A 20,480-nucleotide genomic window follows, 5' to 3' on the forward strand; every position below is an offset into this window, starting at 1 on the left:
TTCTTGATGACAACTGCTATTCTGTTGCCATTCAAATTTAAGTTATATTGAAAAATCAAGGTTTATTAGCATTATTTTGACTGCATACTTAAACTATATTAAAATCAAATTTTTATTTTTAATAGTTTGGCATTTAATTGGCACTTTTTTTTTTTTTTTTACTAAACTTAATTATAGGGCCATGTTTGCTTGCCTTTCAGACTGAGATGCTCCACTACAGTTAAACTAAACATGAAACAGAAGACTACGTAAATTTACTTTTTTGGACCTTGACAGTAAAATATTCGTTTATCAGTGCAATACTATGCATAGAAAAAGTAACACAACTTTATTCACCTGATCAACTTTTACCTCCTAATAATTGCAAATATAGTTTAGTCATTATGAGTCATCCTATCCTTCCTTACTACCAGCAGGACAGTTAGCGTAATCAGTTATCTTTTCTTTACACACAGGACAGCTCCTGTATCATGAACGAGGCACAGGCTTTTCTTGACTATCAAAAATATTTCTGACTTGAGTTTTGCATTCTTCATGCAAGGCTCCACAATGAGGGTGTCAGAAGCCATGGCATAAAGTTAAATAGGGATGTTAGTTTCCCACTGTGGGTACTAGTTACTAATATATGAAAGGATACATTTAAATCATACTATTACTAAAAAAATTTCTATAGTGATGACAGAACCGGCAGGCAGTAATTCCAATACCTACCCCAGGGCCTTAGTCTTCAGTATACACTGCTTTCCCCGCTTCTTTCATTTTCTGTTTTCTTGAATTCCCTTACCTGCCTGCTTTCCAACAATATGGCACAATTAGAGGTAACACATTGCGCTCCATTTTATTTCTGGTAACACAACAGCTGAAGTCCCTTTCTGTGAAGCGCCAACCCGATCATCTTCCTGGATTCCCTGCAGCTTTGAGGATTACCAGAAAAGGGTGGACCAACTAATTAACACCTCTAAGCATTGTCTAACATAACCCCTTTTATAGTTGTGAAATCTCCCACATCTACAACTATTTTGCACTTTTTTTTTTGCTCACTTGTTAACAGTCCCTCATAAAAAAACATCTCTAGATATTCTAAAATGACCTGCTTTCTCAGTTCAGCCTACTTTTTCTGTGCATTTAATATCTATCCTTGAACAGTGATAAACAGACCGTTACAATGACATACAGAGTACCATGCCATGGAATCGCTCAGTGATAAATCATTTACCTTCAAATGAAGAATCATGAAAAAGTTATGCATGACACCTCAAAGCAATTTTCAGTACTCTATGTGAACTAGAAGGTCTAAAAATAGTTTCAAAAATGTATTTAGATAGTGACTATTTAAGGGCAGATCAAGGCAGTCTCTAAGAAGCACTTATTTTCGAATACTTAAATGCTTTATATTTATTTCATATATCCTTTCAATTATACAAGACTTACTGTACCTGGCTGTGTCATGTATTTTAGCTACACCATTTGGCACAATCTCTGCTTTTCTATTCCAATATCAATGAAACAGAACTTCTTCCTCTATTTTAATTTTTAGTCTATTTCTTTGCAAGGCAAAGGAAGCATTGATGCTACATGGCTCTAATTTAATGAGGATGAGAAAATGGAGGTTGTGAGGAGGAATCATGACATCTGCTGTTCTTTAACATAGTAAGAGAAAACCTTTGGAAGCATAGCTAGGTAAACCCTTAGACAGAACAATCAGTGATCCTTCAGTAATGTCTGATTAAATGTTTACTAAGCCCATCAATAAGAATTTGGATGTACAACAAACTGAAAACAAGTAACACATTGAGGTATCCTTAGAAAATAAAATTAGTAATCTTTTTCTTCCTTTCTTTCCTAAGATTTCTTCTTGTATTCCTTCTGCTGAAATAAATGCAGGGATGCCACTGAAATTGGGAAGAAATTTGTTCTCCTATCTGGCTTTCCCTGAATTCATTTTACTTGTGCAGGAAAATGGGAGTCTCTGTCTGCAGGGTAAGCAGGCTGGTTGCTGCTGACAACAGCACACTACAGCTGCTGTTAGCAGAAAGCAGGATCCATGAATCCAGTTATTCAGCTGTACTCAGATGGCTGATGATTGCCTATGCAGGACCTTAAAGAACTTTTCATACTTGATTTGATAAAGTCATTCTACTTTTACTTCTGTCCAAAACTATTTGGAAATCTAATAAACTTACTTAATATAGGCAGAGCCAATTCCAGCTTCAAAAATAGTGCTCAAGAATTTTTATGTGAATTTGGGAGAAAAGTGATGCTTATTCTTCTTCCATTTCAGTGCCCAAAAAGTTAGAATAAGGACTAGGTGTAGGAAATAAAAAATGAGAGTAAGAAACATGTGAGATTTGGGACATGAATTATTGTTACCTGCATTTTATAAAGGATTGTTGTTCTCACTAAGTCCTTTAATTGAATGATAATGTGTGTTAATAATAATCTGTGTGTTTGAATTAACATATTTAGATTATTCACAAGTATTTTGACTATCTTTTGGTTGTGTCTCAATCTTTTTTTTTTTCCAAAGCAGAAAATGGCTACTGGTGTGCTTTCAGCTAAAAAAAGAACTTGGCCTCATCGTGATTATGGGGTGAGGAAACAAAATGCAAAGAGAAGGGAGTTGTGACTCTCTTCCACACAAGCAAACCCTGTGCTAATTTCTGGTTTTGTAATTTGGGATACCCCACAGCTATATATAATCCTGAAAGTTTTCCTCAGCTACACCGTTTACCTCAGCTAGTCTCTCTATCGTTTCAAGTTCCCTGCTATTTCAGATGTAGCATCCCTCTGCCCCGAACTACCACACCAAAGCTCCAATTTTGAGGACGTACATTCTATTGTTACTTGAATGTGTAGGAAATGACAAAAGGAAGAAATTCTGTTTTTCATGATTTGTTTTTGACTATACCCAGAACTCATTTTTAATAATTCTGAGTCATTATTCAGAGTAAAGCATTTGCCTTGTAGTCTCACAAATACTTCCTACACTTACAATTTGTCAAATAAAAATTCTAACGTAGTAAATACTATTGTAAGCTTCTCTACTGTACTTTGCTCAAACTGTATAATGATGAAAAGTTCAGGTATGGCACTAAGAATACAGAATTCTGATTTAAGTAAGCTGTGAAATACTCTGGGGAAGGTACTTTAGGAAGTGATTTGATGGTTGTCATGTAGCCAGGATTAGAATAACGATAAGACAGCTATATGTATTCCACAGACTTCACTTACACTGTGATCAAGTTAGTATGCTGGTGGCATATAATGAAGAATCAGAGCAGGAACCTATTGAAACAACACAAATCCAATAGTGGATAAATCCAAAAATCACTACGCAGCATGTAATATCAGAATCTGTGTCAATTTCTCACCTTTTCAGGAGAGCTGCAGAAGTGAGCTTGCTCAGTAGAGAGTGGCTGCATGATCCAGCTGCTATCAAGGAAGCCTATTACACTGACATTTAAGAACTATCCAAAAAACATCTGAAAGAGGAAGAGAAACCATTGCAATATCAACGTGTTGAAAAACTAACAGTAAGCCTGATTTCTTCTGCATCGTTAGTATAGAACAAGCCATGCAGGGATGAGGATAATCCAAATGAAAGATTTGCTAACTTCGTGTAAATAAGATATTCTGCTTAGTTTAATTTGGTTGTCCAAGTTTCCCTGTAATATTACTTGCTAGCTTGCAGTACAATTGCTAGAAAACATCTCCTGGGCATTGGGGTTCAAAAGCAGCAACACCAGGGCCATGCATAGGATCCTAACATAGAATCTAAGTTCCTCTCTACAAAGAGAAAGCTAAAACACCATTTAATGCTCACCATCTAGCGATACGAAATTCCAGAAGAAAAATAAAAAGCTTGGAGAGCTGAAACACACAGCTTTTCAATATCCTGAATACCACATATCTCACAGCGAGAGATGGCATAGTGCTCAAACTTCTGAATTAAGTTGCAAGACTTTAGCTCCTTGTATTAAACAACTCTTGAGAAACTTTCCTATAATGGTCATTACCAGAAACCCAAGTTTACTTATACACTGAAAAAAATCACTTCTTTTGACAAGGAGCTACATAGAAATCGTTTGGAAATACTGTGTCAGTTCATTTGTAAGGTAAATAACGACACTGCTTCATAATTATCTGAAGAGCACTGCAGAGCGCAGAGACATTGGTATGTCTTTGATTTATGTCCGATGCCTTTTTGAAAGGCAGCTGCAATCGGGCTACAGCATTTTTTTGCAGTGCTTTGCTTTTCATTAGGAAGGTGGCATCCTGACTTCATTTGGTTGCTTTTATGTATATTTTAGCTTCTAAATGTCGGTGACAGGGAGGAAGGGTGCATGGGGACAGGACACATCTTTCAGGACATTCTCCAAGACTTTAACAACTATATCACTTCTTTGTCCCTAATTATGCCAGCAAAATTACAGAAGAACTGCAGGATCTTAGTCTTTTGTTAAAAAAAATAAAAAAAAATTTTGAACCCTCCATCCCAAGCAAAAGGCGCAAGCCAACCCCTGACAACATCCCAGCGAGGGGGTCACCCGCGCACGGCGCCCAGCGGGGCGGGAGGAGGCAGCGACCGCCAGCGCCTCTCCCCACAACGGGGCCGGGTCCCCAGGGGGCAGCACCACCCAGCCGAGCCCGAGCCGCCTCCCTCCGCACCCCGCGCCTACAACTCCCGGCATGCAGCGGGAGCAGAGCCACGCCTCCCCCTGCCGCGGGGAGGACTGGGAAGGGCGCTCGGTCCCCCGCGGGGCGGGGCGCGGCGGCGGGGCCCTCCCGCGCCCAGGGGCGGGGAGCGCGGCTCGGCCCCGCCCGCGGCGCCCGACGGAGCTGTTCAGCGCCCGGTGCTGAGCCGGCTCCCGGAGCCTCCGGCGCCGCTCCCTGCCCGCCGCTCGCATGGCTCCGGGGCTTTGAGCTCCCCGCCCGCCCGCCGTGGATGCTGCAGCTGCAGGCGGCCCCGGCTCCGCGGCAGGTAAAGCTCCCGTCCTCCTCCACCCCGCCCAGCCCCAGCTGGGGAAGCACGAGGAACAAAGCGGGGCAGAGCGCCTGCTGCTGAAGGAGTTTCGGGTTTTTAATTGCCGGGAGGTGGGGAAGGGAAAGGGCTGTTTGATCGCAGAGAGCTCTGCCTCGTTGTTCGGGGAGAAAAGGGAGGCGTGATGCTGCCCCTGGAATCGTGGTCTCGTGGTTTAGCAGTGGGGAAATACGTGCAGGGTTTGTCATACAGGTAGTGCTATAGGCAAGACTGCAAAATGGTTTCCTTGAATACCCTCCTTAGCTGTGGTGCTCAGATGGATTTTGCACAGCAGTAATTTCTTGCTCATTTCTGTATGGATTACTACTGCCCCAGCAGAGCCGGGGCGCACAGCTGAAGGTTAGAGATGGAGCAGCGTGGAGAGGGGTCCTGTGGCAGAAGTGGGAGGAAAAAATGCCTCTATATTTAAGGCCAAATGACAAGTTACATCCTAAATGAAGTCACTTACAGCCAAGCATGGTGCTACTATGCCTGATGCTCCAGGCTTCCTCTTAGTGCTGGGTGATGAGTAAGGACTGGAGCAAGCAGATTAAACATGCACAATCAAGCAGCAAGTGTTCTCAGCTGTGCCTATGTGGAGTAGCTTCCCTTGTCAGTGGAGTGGTGAGTATTCCTTAACTACCCAAGGACTGCGTGTTTTACTCTAGAATAGGCTGTAGTTGTATTTGTTGTTGTATTTTTTGTGCTGGTAACTGACCAGCTTCAAATTTTTAAGTGGCATGGGAAAGGAGAGGCTGGCAAAAGAACACTCGGCACTCTTCTCGCATGTAGATAGTAAGAAAGAAGTTTAACCTAGGAGATCGCATGCAGCCAGACCAGGAACCTGCATAGGTTGTGCTGATTTCAGCAAGAAACCAGGGAATCGAACTAAGGTAAAAAAAACTACTTCCTTTAGAGAACCAAATGCAATCTAATTAGCATATTCTTCACATTTTACTTATGTCCTGTATCAAGAATTTCTTTAAGGTAACCCCCGCTCCCCACGTTACCATATCAGGTATTAAACCAGAAAAGAATTGCTGGGTTCAGTAAGGCAGGCATTTAAAAGCAAGTTGATGAGACATCAATTCCCATGTTATCAAATATTTTCTCAGTCTGGATTGAAACTTAACACTTCTCATTTTTCATTACTTTTCCCTGAATTAATGATTTTAATAAGTCCAGGTGTGCAATTAATTTTCAGGAGACAATGCATTTGATTCATCTTATCTAGGCTGTAGTTTCAATTTTTGTGCTTTATCTTACTAAGAAGATTTGAACAGAGTGGGTACTATCTCTCGGTCCTCACATATTCAGAAAAATTTTCCTCCCAGTAAGAACCCTGGATACACAGGGCAGAACATCAGGCCCTTAAAGGTAGCCTTTCAAGTTAACAATTACAACAGCACATTACTGTAAAATTAAAAATCAATTTGTGCTTATGACTGTATACAAGGCAGGCTTCCCCCCAGCAGAAATAAAATGTTTCCTGACATGCCTCCTCCCTACTTCTGGCTTTTAGTCTCAGTGCCACAGAAGCCTCAGAGCATGTGATCAGCTATATGTGACTTAAGCTATGCTATTGATTTTTTCTTACAATGAACGATTACTATGGAGTGACAAGTCAACCATTTTGATGTTAACAGATCTAGCTCTGTTCAGTGCTGGTAACCATAGCACACAGCCTAACCCACTCTGCACACCTCACTGTAGCAGCTTGCTTTTAAATTAAAGGACACAAACCTTAAAATAGGTTCTCTTTTTGGGTAGGAATGAAAGAGGCTTAATACTAGAATGGCACTGTAGACATTTCAGTTGCTGCCTGCAATACTCCTCGAGGAGCCACTGAAATCTCAGAGGGGCTAAGCTGCATGCTCTGACCACACCCCTACATTGCCATAATTCATAAACCGAGACTGCTTGCTGCCACATCGGTATTTGTACCTGGTCAGTTAGGACAAAGACAAAGCTCTTTTGTGCTGATGAAGCTTGTACAGCATGCCTTTAATGAGATTTATGATCTTAGTCTTCAAGATATTTTTAAAAGGACACTTCTGTTACCCCAACATTACTTATACTAAAGGCTATTGCAATTAGAACATTTTTTAATTGCTTACATGGCAGCTTGGACAATAAAGTAGTATTTTTCTGATGTAGATTCACAGCAACTTTCCCTGTCCAGTTATCATGCATTCAGCACAGTACAATAAATCTCAAGTTGCAAGCTCTTCATGGAAATGTTTATCCTCTATAGTAGACTGCTGAAGTCATGGAAATATTTCCATTACACTTAAGCAAAAGTCTATTTTTCAGAAAGACTTGTGCAAAAAAAAAAAAAAGGAAGTATTTGAGAGCCACTGCTATGATCCGACTATAAAGCTAGACTTTTTTAAAGATCAAAATCCTTATAAGCATAATTGGTATAAAAATGCTGAAGTTAAAAATCAACATGTTATTGAAAAGCAGTAACATTTTTTCCTGCTAACTATATGTGGGAGTAAAGAGACATACTTTTATGAAAGAGAGCCCAAGTACCCTGCATCACGATAAAATCTTTTAACATGCTGTTTTGTTCCCTGGATTGTGGCCGAGATTGTCTATGTACTTTATAGAACCCTAAAGAAAAAAAAATGTACCATATAGTGCCAGTTTTCTGCTCGAATTCTAGCAATGTTTGCCATTACCTATAACTAATAGTACTTATCCCCATGAATGACATTAAATTGTTAGTATGTTGCCCCCAACTCTGCTCTTTGAAAGCTATTTAAACACACAGTGCATTAAAGTCACTGAACTGCTTCCTCTTAAAAGAGGGTCTGCAAGCTTTAAGCAAGTCACCGGGATTACACCTTTTAAATAGCAAGTAATGGTCTCAGTAATTTTTGAAGGTATAGCTCCTAACTTGAAGACTTACTACAAATATTTAGAATCCATAGGTAAGTTTTCCACAACACTCAACAGTAAAGAAAATTACAGCTGCTCTCCAAGCATGACTGCTATAATCATGTACTTTTATGTACTGCAGTTCAAAGTCACTGTAAAAAACCTGTGAAAACAGACTACAGTTGAGCTGTGACACTGTGCAGAGGAACAGTCCAAGCTGACTACGTAATGCTGGCAAGATTTTGCACACGAATGCTCATTTCCATTTTATTTTGAGTTAGACAAAAAGTTAGAGCATTAGCTTGGGGACAAGTATCTATGCTGAATTGCATTCAAGAAGAAAATGTTGTACTCACTAAGTTCTACTGAACTTTTTTTCTAGTACTTGTGATGGGAGTAAGGAAATGAAGCTGGGTTAGAGGACAAGCCCTGCATGTTACAGTTGTATTTATCCAAGTCATCAGATTTCAGCAATTCCTGACTTAGTCATGACAGTGCTGCCCTTTGATGGCTGTCCTGTCATGGTCACCACAGCAGCAGGCAGAATGCTGCCATACCTTAATAAGAGAATGTTTGCTGGTCACTTTAAGCAGGAAGAGAGAGCTTCGTGATTACAGAGAATCTCAGTGAAGATGAAGGAGACTGAGAAATTTTTCAGTCTTGATTCTTATACTTGCTAAACCTCAGACATGTAGCACATTTGAAGAACTCAAAGGAAGCACGCATGTGTGAACTGAGCCCTGTCTCCTCGCTGGGAATGGATGCCTGGGCAGCATGCCTGCTGCTCCTGTCTGTATGATTATTCCCTCTGGCTGCTGGCCTACTGGGCTTCAGGTCAAATGGCACTTGATAGTTTATGCTCTCCACTCACCTGCTATTCTACAGCTAGCATAGATGTGCCTGGACGAGCGTCAATTCATAAGAACTGCATGAAATAGAAACCCAAAGAATGACAGAATAAGCTATTTCACTTTGAGACTTGTCTGATACTGATATCAAAGAGTTAGATTTTTGTTTTAAACTCTTGCTCCTCAAGCAAATTTGCCCCCCTCCCTCCCCCCCCCCAATTTTCCTTAAACAATACAACTTGACAAAGTTTGCAAATACAGCCATCTTAAGCACCCCAATGAAACATACAGGACCAAAATCTTTAAAGCTTTTGAAACAGCCAGAGTTCCCATTAGCTTCAGTTTGGGATAGTTACACAGTCCTCTACAGATTTGGACCCAAGACATCTCTCATATTACAACCAGAAGATCCATCCATGAATCTTCCACCCCTTGGAAGTTTAACCTCAGCTTGTCTGCTTATTTTTTTTGCCTGTAAACAGGGACTATTCTTACTTAGATTTGCAGGAACACAGCAACTCAGTTGACATGGTTTGTTATTTTTGCTTTGGAAGTGCATTTTATTTACAGCATTTCATTCATTTACAGCACCTCAGATACAGAGCAGGCAAATATTTATCTGGCATTCTTAAAACATGGGGAAACTGAAAAGTGCCCTACCATCACAACTTCTATGTTATCTTGCACTTTAGAAACTAGCATGTGACCTATGATAGAGCTCTACCATAGAACAAGACTTGTCTTACAAGGCTATAGAGTTTTGAGGTCATCCAAAATGCATATACTTCAAGTAATTTAAAGTATATTTAATCCAGTGATACATTGTCAGAGAACAGGTTATAGTTGGACAACATAAGCCAGGAGATTCTGACTTAAATATGAAGAACATCAAGGCTTAGACTTATATCACTGTCTCATAGGAAATATACCACCCACAAGAAGTACTACAAACAAGTTCAGTACAAGCTTCACAGAGTACATCCTAGGCATTGCTTTGGGTAGCTAGTCACTGTCTTGAAAAACACACTTAGGAAAAGGTTTAGCAGGTGGTTAGCATACAGTGACACCACTTCCCCTCCACTCCGCAAATCCTTTGTTACTAAAGGACATCAGCTTGAACAGTATTCTATTACTGTTATATCACTTCATATTTTAAACATACACAGCTCCTTAAATCTGAAAATCTGAAATAATAAATGCAAGACAAGTAAGTACAAGACAAGTATTTTCTCTGTGGTACTTGACTTCTGTCAACTACTGTAACTAAAGCACAATCTATTTTGGTATTAACAATAGCAAAAATAACCTCCAAAGTGACAAGCCATATCTGCCACTTGAAAGTATACAAGCTTTTAATATATTTAAAACCTGACTCAGGGTGAAGAGATAGCATCACAGGATTCCATCTGTCCCTTGACTATTTCTAAACAGGTTAACATTTGATTCCCCCTTCTACACGCTGACAAAGGAACAGTTTGCTGCTAATATTAGAAACGTGCAATTTCTTCTATTCCTTAAGATGAAGTTTGCTTCCAAAATTCACGTTTCAGAACCAAGTCCTACTTGTCTCTTTGGTTTTTAAGCTGTCAATGGGAAAATGGCCTACTTTAATGCTTCTTGAGAGAAAAGGAAACATCGTGGAACAGGTGGTAAGATCCAGTGGTAGAGGAGAAAAAACAAATGAAGTCTACAGAAGAATGAAGGGGAAAGCTGCTTGGTGCCTGGATGACACTTGGAAAGCTTAGAAATTAAGAGCAAAATAAAGGAGAAAATACAGGAAAAATGGGAACGCAAGACTCAAAAGGAGACAAATCAAGACAGAACACAGGGTAAATAGGGAGTTAAATTTGCAAGGACTAAAGATCCTACGTGGTCCAGAATCAAGATGTATCACAATAGTATTACAGTTAACCCTCAGCCTTTCAAATCAGACTTTCACATAACAGTTGAATCCATGAATTACTCTAGCCTTCCTTACCTCTTCAATTGTCCATCTGATCACAAATAAGAATGGCCCATGCTGTCGTTCCAGAGAGACAGTGTGGTTTCACCGAGCAGGCACCCAACTCAGTGCCCAGGTACCTTTTCTAACTTGCCATGCACCTGTGGAAAGATACTTCAAGCTCTAACTACTCACTATTGCCAAAGTCATTCTACTCCAGTCAACAGCACAAGTCCTCAGCTGGCCGAGTTAAGCCCCACAGAGCCTTATGTTGCTCTTCAGATAAAGAAATGGCAGAGAGAGGGTCATGAATCACACTGCATTGCTAGACCCTTGCTCCATTTCCTTCCCTGCTGTTACCTCCTTTATAGGGAATGTACATTATTTATTAAACTGTCAAGACTAACCATATTAATTCCTTTCATCAGCTCTAACTAGGTCAATATTTTGTCTACTTTTTGACCCCAGATGATCATTAATAAAGTGACCTTTTACAACATGTAAAAGTTTTTTAAATATAGGTTTTTAGGGTAGACTTCAGTAGCTTATCTAATAAGCCAAAGTATGATTCATTGAACTTATCTGTTGAGGAAACTTCCCAGCAAGAGTGGTTAAGAGTTTTATTGCTATTACCTTGTATTTCACAAAGAAGTTTCCTTATTCCTTTGAAGCTAATTTCACACAGAACCAGAAACCCAGAGATGACAGTAGAAGAGGCTTCTTATCAAGATGCAACTACCAGAGTAGCACAACGTGCACATTTTAAAGTCACAGTAAATTCATAGTGTAGCCTACTACTGGAGAACAGCTAGCCATCAGTTGTGTCAATGTAGTTTCATGTTTGCACCAATGCAGGGTAAATGTTTGACACAATACATCAGAAGTCAAGTCAATACTAAGTTCTTAAGTTAATTGACACACCTGCTCTGGGTTTGGGATCTACATTTTGTTCATTGTCTGAAATTCTCACTTCAGCCATTTCTATAGACTAAAACAAAAAAACTAATGGAGTGTTCAGTATTTGATCTTTAGAATACACCTTCTGAAAAAGTACTGGTAGCTTGTAACACTTGTTCCTAAAACAGAAAGATGTCTGAACAGCATGATCACTAGTGCCTGCTGATCTTCTACCTCTTTGAAATGCCTCTTGAAAGGAGTATACTGTTTCACCGTAGGAAGCCATTTTCTTCCCCTTATTCTGCTTTTCTTCCCTAAAGGCTAGTAAGAGTCAGCCTTTCACCTGCCTAGAAATTAACAAAGTTTCAATGGCAGAAGGGAGCAAATGCAAGGACTCAATATATATCTGAGTCATGGCTTTTGACACTACTGTTCACCTTCATTGCTTAATACTTAGCAACTACTCAGAGAATAAGATTCAGTGTCACTATGAAACAGACTTCTGTATGCTTCAAGTGTGCCTAAATTAACTAGTACAGCCTATATGCAAACAGTGAATCTGCACGTTTGTATTTGTAGAGTACTCTACCCAAAGTCAGAAGTCTGATTCCAGTTTCTTGCACTTGAGAACACTGCCCTCAAAAAGCTATCCTTCAAATTTTAACTGCTTGTCTTTTACAATTTATATTTTCCCACATTTATGCAGTACAAGTATCCTAAGTATAATAACATGCTGTAATGTAATGTAGGAGACTTGGTTATTACACAAGTCACTGTCTTATGTACCTCTGAGCACTGCATCCATGTCCAAAGTCTGAAGATTTGGACACATACGAAGTCACCTTATGAAATAGCAAAGAATTTTTGAGATGACATGAACGTCTGCAGTGTCTAGACCACTCTTGCTCTGTTTATATCTACACATCTTCCATACCTTAGTTGTCCTTTATCACAGATTTTGAAGAGCTTCCTATCACATCGTGTATCTGAATAACCTAATGTGTACCTTTCCATATCTACATGCAAACTGAAGCTGAAGATAAGCAGACAGGGTTCTTCCTCCCTCCCCACAACATTGGCTAGAATTCCAATTATTTATGGGGGTAAGATTTTTGATTGTTTCTACAGATAACATTTTCTTGACTTTTCCAAGAAAACTGCTTGATAGTAAGCCTGCATTCAGTTCACATTTATCATCACTATCCAATCAACATGAAAGTTTTCTGGTTGTTATGTACTAATTATTACTATTAACTAAAGAAATTGTGGTTCACATCAAATTAAGCCACAGTTTATAAACGCTCAAGTCTGAATTTGGAGGGCTTGTATACACGAAGATGTTAAGATTTGTTTTGGTCATGCATTAAGTTCACCTAGATTGAGAGCATTTTTTCCAGATCTACGGAATTAGAATAAGTCACATAAAACTGTTTGCTCTAAAACTATTCAAGAACTCCATATCTGAACCAGTCTTTTATTGAATTACTTTATGCTTTTGAAGGAAACATGGACCACAGCTTTGCAATAGTTTCAGTCACAGGTCTGCTTCCAAACATTGTAACCAACTCGGCTCAGTGAGTTTGCCTAGAAAACCAACTCCTCTTTTCATTAAAGAACAAAGTAGTAAAACAGCCAAAACTTGTGTTGAAATAGAACTGTTACTTTGTTCTTTACCACCTACACTACACTTGCAGTACAGTAAGAGGAATTCACTTTTAAACAGAGTAACTTGCTTTAATCTTTGTCAAAAACAGTCAGTTTACTCCAATTACTCATTCCAATATACAGAAAGGTGTTTTGGAAAGAGGGCTAAAAAAATCCATAAAATCCTTTAGTGTCACCAAAAAGCAGCTAATAGAAAGATGCCTGATCCCACTCCTCAGCAAACAGTACAACTTTGTATTTTCTTTACTTTTCTGGATGGAAAAGAGACAGTATAACCCTACCAGGGAAGAGATCTATTAGTTCAAAAGAATTAGCACCTAGCAGTTGTGTGGTTATAGTTTTCCATACAGACTACTCCACTGTTCACATATTGCTAAGTAAAACTGTTTGTTGTTGCTATTGGAAGCGGTAATAAATTCTCAATGAAAAATAAGTGAAAAGAAGATACATTAAAATATGAGTGTGCCCTAAAACATTTCAAAATTTCAGAGGCTGGAAGAAAAACAATTTAGTTCCCAGCCCCTCTGCACAGTTAGTTGTGTGAAATCTGTACTGCTTTGCCACACAGATGAGAGAACAGTTTCAGAACAACTTCTACGGGAGTGTCTAATCCAACACAAAGCTGAACTCTACCACAGATGACTGTATCAGCAGAAGGGCAAGGCAGGGAGACTCTAAACAACAGGTAGGATTCTCTTATCCAAGCTAATGAACTGGCAGAGACCAGTGAAGAAAGATAAGAATCTTGATCATTTAAAATTTCTCTGCGGGCTGGGATATGTCAGCAAACCTAGTCTAAGGTTAAAGACTAATTTAATGGGAACACCATAGTTGAGTATTACGCCCTCTTATCACTGAGAGTGAGAGGAAGGAAGGATACAGGTCATGCTGTGCCTCCCTTAGGGCCTGAGACAGAAGAGAGAAACCCTGACAATTAGCACCCATAATTCAATCCTGAGCATAAAGACGTATGTTTTGCTGTATACACACTGGAGATGAACATTCTCACTGGCCAAAGAATGCACACACCCATCACTTTTTTTGTAGTGAAACAAAGCTCTGAGCTTTACCTGTAACCTTTCAACACAGAAGTTAAAGATGACAATATAATCCAAAAATAGCACTCCATTGTTTCTAGATCTGGGGGAACTTTTCTTACGCCCGCACCAAAGGTGGAAAAATTACTGAAAAGAGGCCTGTCCTGATAAGGTGCAATTATGCAGATTACTTCAGTTGCTGCCAGGGTATCAGCTATATGATAAGCATTCCTTTGCAAGGACGATGTACAATGGAAATGAAGCATGAGAAGTTGGCTACCACAGACCAGCAGACAATTCCAAATCCAGACTGCTGCAAATGGAGGGGAATATCTTAGGTATGAAATGATTTTTATTCACCACAAGAGCACTGAATTAGTCATTTCAGCTTCTTGTTAAACTATCAATCTTCAGATAACACAAGTAACAGAAATAATTGGAACTTTTTTAAAAGCCTGTCTTCTCATCACTCCTCAGAACCTCCAGCCTTTTACTGCCCTATTATAGCCGTTCACCACAAAACAGAAACATAATCAAGATAAGGTGAAAAGGTACAGGCATAGCTAAGTCTTTATTGAACAAAAGTACATTGAAACTGTTACTGAAAGTTCCTCCAACAGCGCACAAGCTGATAACGCACACAAATCTAGCACCTAATACATTACTCTGCATTTTGCTCCTGCACTCATGTGTCCTATAGGTACAGGACACTACCTTACCAGATCACTGAGTCAGCATGAAGTATTCCTCCACATTAACCTATGCTTATACATACCAGCTTTCCCAGACAGTCCCTAAAAGTAGCGTGCTACAGTTATTAAAAGTTCTTCTGGCAGCTGTACTTGTGGCAGATTGAGAGGCACGGACTCCGATGTGCAGGATCAAAATCCAGGTTTATTAGGCAAGTATGCTTCTTCTGTACACTAGGCACAGAGGACGGTAATTTTCTGCTTGTCCTTGCAGCAGGTTTCCCAGTACTACTCCTTCTCCTCCTTATCTCATACATAACTTCTCTTTACTCTTCCCACAGCTTTTGTCCCATCATTAACCCTTCATATGCTTCAGTCCCCACACCTAATTTGTTACTTCCTTGCTATAGAATTTATGTTCTTAATGAAAGCTTGAAGTCAGCATTCCACGTTATTGCCTCCTCCAACAGCTAAAGGCAACAAGTCCCCAAAATGCTGTGCTTTCTGGAGAGCCAGCCCACACTGAGGAGTGCTGGGAAGCAATCTTCCCAGCTGTGCTCCATCACTTCAACAGACACCACCTGTTTGCTTTTGTCACCACCCACACAGTAATGATGCACAATTTCATTACTTCACAGTGGTCCTTCAAGTTCAGTTTATACATTGACCATGCAGATTTTACATACCAAATAACACCCTCAAAGAAAAAGCAAAAAACAGTCCTAAAAGAAAACAGCAATAAAAATCTAGACTTCCATTCAGCCCTACCACCTCCCTCAAGTCTTAATGCTTTCCACTGTTATTTTCCCTACTATTTTCTCTCACACAAGCAAGTTTCAAGCATCACAACAAAACGGAGTTTTTAATTTCTGTAAATAACTTTCCATTACATCCATTTACTCCTTCATTTGGTGGTCTGCTAGCAGCTCCTGAGTACCTACAACTCCTAAAAGGGATCTATTATGTAGCCACAAAGAAAGGTTTCCTCTGTGCAGTCAGGTTTTCAAACATATGCACGTCTTTCCCAGAGCCCAGAAAATCCTGACAGATGGAAGAACCAGTAGACAGCTTCATCCCTGGAAAGGCTACACATTAACTCTGTCAAGCAGAGATTACAGTTCAGATTCCATAATTTGCTTCTGAATAGCTACTTCTGGCAATGCTATAGGGCCCAGCTCCAGGTGTCTCCATTCAGACCTTACCTATACAGTCTCTGCACCTGTGCCACAACAGAAGTTCCATCATATAATTCATTTCAACAGAATGTGGAAAGTTACTTGACCTAACTTCTTACTGAACCCATTATAAGTAAATAGAACAGCCTGCCTTGTTTTAGTAAGTGTGAAAAAGATTAATAGAAAAATCACTGCGTAGAGCCTATTACTTTAGGATGTTGCAAATGAGTACTTTGTTTTTGCAAATAGAAATATTACTTATTTGGATACTTTTAACATTGTATTCTAATACATTTAGATTAAAAACTGAACCAAAAGCTTCTATACCTTCCACAATTGAAAGATTTTATCAACCAAATGCAAAAGTTTAGTTCATACTTCTTTCATTTTATCGATTTCTTTAACTATATTATTCAAGTTTTGACTGGTTTGTTGACAGGAATTTTCTTTGGTAACTGAGGTTAAAGCCCTAAATTTGTAAGTCTTCTGAGGTCTAACTTTGTTTTTCCAGTGGGTATCGGGAGATTCCTTTGAGTTTATTGGGTGCTAAGTAACAGCTAACACTTTATAGCCTAGCATGTAAGTGGATTTTGTCTGCTCTAAAAATACCCTTCAAAACCACATTCTACTGAACAGTTTTATTTCTCTGTAGCAAGTTTACTGGTTATTTTCAGTTCAATAAGTAAACATAGGCATGATGTTTACCTAACAGTGTTTCTTAATACCAATGAGACTATGTTCAGTTTGAACCCAGGCTACAGAATACAGCCTGCCCAGTAACAAGGAGGGAAGATGAAATACAGTTCACTAGCTTCTGTCTACAGCTTTCTTTAGTTTGACTGCTTGTTCTTTTTAGAATTAGATATCTGCACCTTCACTAAAGGAGAGGAAAAGTTTATTAGTTACCAACTCACAGGTGCAGACCACTGGGCACCTTCAATTTTCCTCTGCCTCTCATGGTCATACTTAAACATAAGGCTTGTCTTGAGAACCTTATTTAATGGTGTTCTGGAGAGAGCTTTTACAGCCTCAAATGCCACCTCCAATTTGAAAGTCAGACTCTGGGGCAGGACATTGCCTGAGAGAAAGACGTACAAGAAATTAATTATATACCCTTACTATCTGCCATGCTGCTGTCTTACTTGGTTATTTTTTACTTTCTATAACACTGCACAAGAAAGACCTGGTCAGTGCCAGAAATACAACACTATGCATCTTTTACATAGCCTAAGAGCTTTTCTATACCTACGGAATTAAACTGAGTTCCCTTACCAATGTAGTGCTACAGCTTTAACTTCCCAGCCCAGAAAAGACTAATCTATTAAACATATCCTGCATGTTGTCATACAGGTAGAGGTAAGCTGTTGTAGCTGCAATGGTTTAGTTTGGAAGCGAGTCTTCTTATTACAACCAGTCCCTCAGCAGAGGTAGTACATGACAGACCTAAGTTTATCCTGGAGATCACAGGTACAGTGGAGATATAAAACCCAAGCTTACTAATTATTAGTCTTGTAAGCACGCTTAGTTTTCCTTACCATTAGAGAAACAACATGTATGAAAAATCCTTAGAAGATGACAAACTAACATCTAATATGCAAGTCAGCATCCCAGGAGTTTTAATCTTCTGGGGCCTTCTTCATGAAGACAGCTGCCAGCTATGGATGCTTGGCTGACTAATTGGCATTAGCAATAAACAATATTTGAATTTGTCCAGGAAAAGATCAGAGAATCTGTGAAAGGCTTATCAACATACATTAAAAATCTGAAAAGCCTCCATCTTTATTGAAATTACTGTGCAGTTCATTTTACCTATGAAAATTGCATTGATACCAAATAGTGGTTTATAATGCTCTAGACACCATCTAGATGAACCTTAGCTATTGACAGATTATGAAACAAGTGTAGTGTACAAAAAGAGGATCTGCTACTATAATAAGTAAGGGTACTATGCACTTGGGGTTTCATAAAGCAATTTTGTATCCAGGCTTGACTGGATTACAAGCAAATAAAAATTATAAAAAACCTGCTAGATTGTTTAGCAATATGCCAGTCCCCGAGCTACAATACAATCTATCCTACCTATAACAATTTCTCTGTAGTAGAATCTGTGTTAAGTTCTTGACAATAAAGACATCATCAATCTTAAGTTTGCTGGAGCTATAACTTGACTTTTATAATATCTGAGAGTATTTAGATGCTTCTTTCTGGGTTTTTAAAGAATGCAGTTGCTGGAAAACAATGAACAAAGCAGACTAGACTGTCCTTGCATTCTGACATGCACCTTCCAGACTGAATTCAGAGACAAGCTAGGCTGTCAAAGTGAAGAGAATTAACATAAGAACTTCAGGAAAATAAATGAAGCGGTAGACAACAAGCAAGTTGCAAAAGAACCGGGATGAAGGCTGGAGGCTGAAGAAAGCAACCGTAAGTGATACACATTAAATAGAAGATTGAAATATAGGATGTGCATGTGCAGCAGGAGTTCTAAAACCTTCTGAATAAAGAATTAACAGCTGATGCTGTACTCAGTAGGACTTGAATCTAGCCTGAGAAAGGGAGCTGAGCCAGCAAGACAGATGGCTGGTGAAGGAACTGACATTGCAAGAGCTGGAACATTCAGTAGAGAGGAAAAACAACAGCTATACCCATAAATGAACTGCTGCCAAGCATGTAACTGAGGTGAGAGGAATCATGCGATTTCAACAGTTCTGGAGAACTGTGGACGATGCACTGAATTGCAGGCAGCATACAAGGTCCAGAGCTGGGCAGTCCAGCATCAATGCAGAAAGCAAAGAGACAATGGAGTGATTAAAAGGTCAAGCAGTACTTGAAAAACAGCTGCAAATAGTCATATTGCATAAGCAATTTCAAAAGCAAGTACTGAAAATGCTCTGTCAACATAAACACTGTAAAGATAAATCTATCACCTAGAATTAATTTGCAAAGAGACAGCTCATTATTCAATAGAAATAACCATGTCAGATGCTAAGAAGTGTGAAAGAAGAAACCAGATTTAAAGCCTGGCTACTAAGAAGAAAATAATTTCCACAAACCTTTAGTTTCTCACAGCTACTCACAGGCATTCAAACACTTAGTACAGTTCTCTTTTCTTTATACTTACCAGAAAAAAACACTTCTGAATATTTGACCATAGAGCAACTAAGATGTATAGGGGGTGGGGGTTGCAAGAACAAGAAGCTCAAGAATTTTACAGTTTAGCAGTACAAAGGGAGGTGTCCTGAGGTCTCATGAAAATTGATATGAAAATTGATATCAATTTTCATGAACTCTTGTTGCTAATCAGAAGTGAGAGTTCTGAGAAAAATGGAGAAGTATAATAATACACCAAATGGGCATCTAATAAAAACAATTATTTCTACTGATTAGACAATTTACGTTTTAATTACTTTTCCAACTCATTACAAGCTGCCAATCACTGATGACAAGAAAAACTGTGTCTTTCTTTTGATTTCCGTGAAGGTGTTTATGAATTTAATATTGTGTTACTACAGATATACACTTCAGTACATGCTGTTTTCATTAAATGCATTTGTATTGCATAACATTACAACTGTTTAAGACATACAGTTAAAGAAAGTCTGCTGTTAAAAACAGCTCTTCCAAAATTCTTAAAGTTTTGCTGAAATTTTAACCACGATTGCAGAATGGCTGTGGCATGGACAAAGAGTATTAGAAATCCTGTCAAATTTATTATAGAATAAGATTATCTTTCTGGTATTCAGAAAATTAAATTACTTTCCAAGATGCAGAAAGATTTTTAATACACAGGCCAGGCAACCTAATTAAATAACAGTATGGGATGGCTCCAAAACATTATAGATCACACGTTAATGCAAAAAGCCAACATAATTATCAAGTTACCCATCCCAGACTTTTGGGTACATAAAACAGATTTAAACAAGCCACTAATGTAATTATGAGCATAAAAATCAACATCTGAATGACAAAAATAAGTCAATGCAACTGATAAAGCTAATTAATATGCTTACAGTTCAGAGAAAAAAACTGCAGTACAAGAGTCATCATCAGTAAGACTACATAAATCTTTAAAGAGGCAGGTAGTATGAGCCTTACATGAAACTGTTCTTTCTGAAAAATAGAGAACTTGACTATTCAAGGGAAGCCTCTTCCACTGAGTAGAAATAGGCCTACAGTGAGGTCAACCACAACACCCCCTCCCCAAAAGACACCTACATCCAAACAAAAAAGACAGTTTCTATCTAACGATTGATCAGAAGTTAAAACACTCTTCTGTTGAATCTCCCTTCTTCAGTCCATCTTAAGTTCCATTTCCCTACACTTT

General features: G+C 39.0%; 2 protein-coding genes across 37 annotated transcripts in view; one reads left to right on the top strand and one right to left on the bottom strand.

Annotated features, from left to right (window-relative positions):
- The window catches only part of LOC310905307 (leukotriene B4 receptor 1-like), a gene marked incomplete at its 5' end in the record, with an annotated part of 128,334 nt that overhangs the window by 106,865 nt on the left and 989 nt on the right, over positions 1-20,480 (bottom strand). The window lies entirely within an intron of this gene.
- SMPD3 (sphingomyelin phosphodiesterase 3) overlaps positions 4,805-20,480 on the top strand; it is a 119,736-nt gene continuing 104,060 nt past the window's right edge. For 2 of the 3 annotated variants that reach the window (XM_083851403.1, XM_083851405.1), the window contains exon 1: positions 4,805-4,981. The gene's annotated coding sequence lies outside the window, so the exon portion shown is untranslated. Of the gene's footprint in view, positions 4,982-5,037; positions 5,645-20,480 lie in introns of those variants that run through there. The other variant, XM_083851398.1, reaches the window with a different exon arrangement.

Source organism: Anser anser (assembly GCF_964211835.1).
Source record: "Anser anser genome assembly, chromosome: 11".
In the NCBI taxonomy this organism is placed as follows: Eukaryota; Metazoa; Chordata; class Aves; order Anseriformes; family Anatidae; genus Anser; species Anser anser.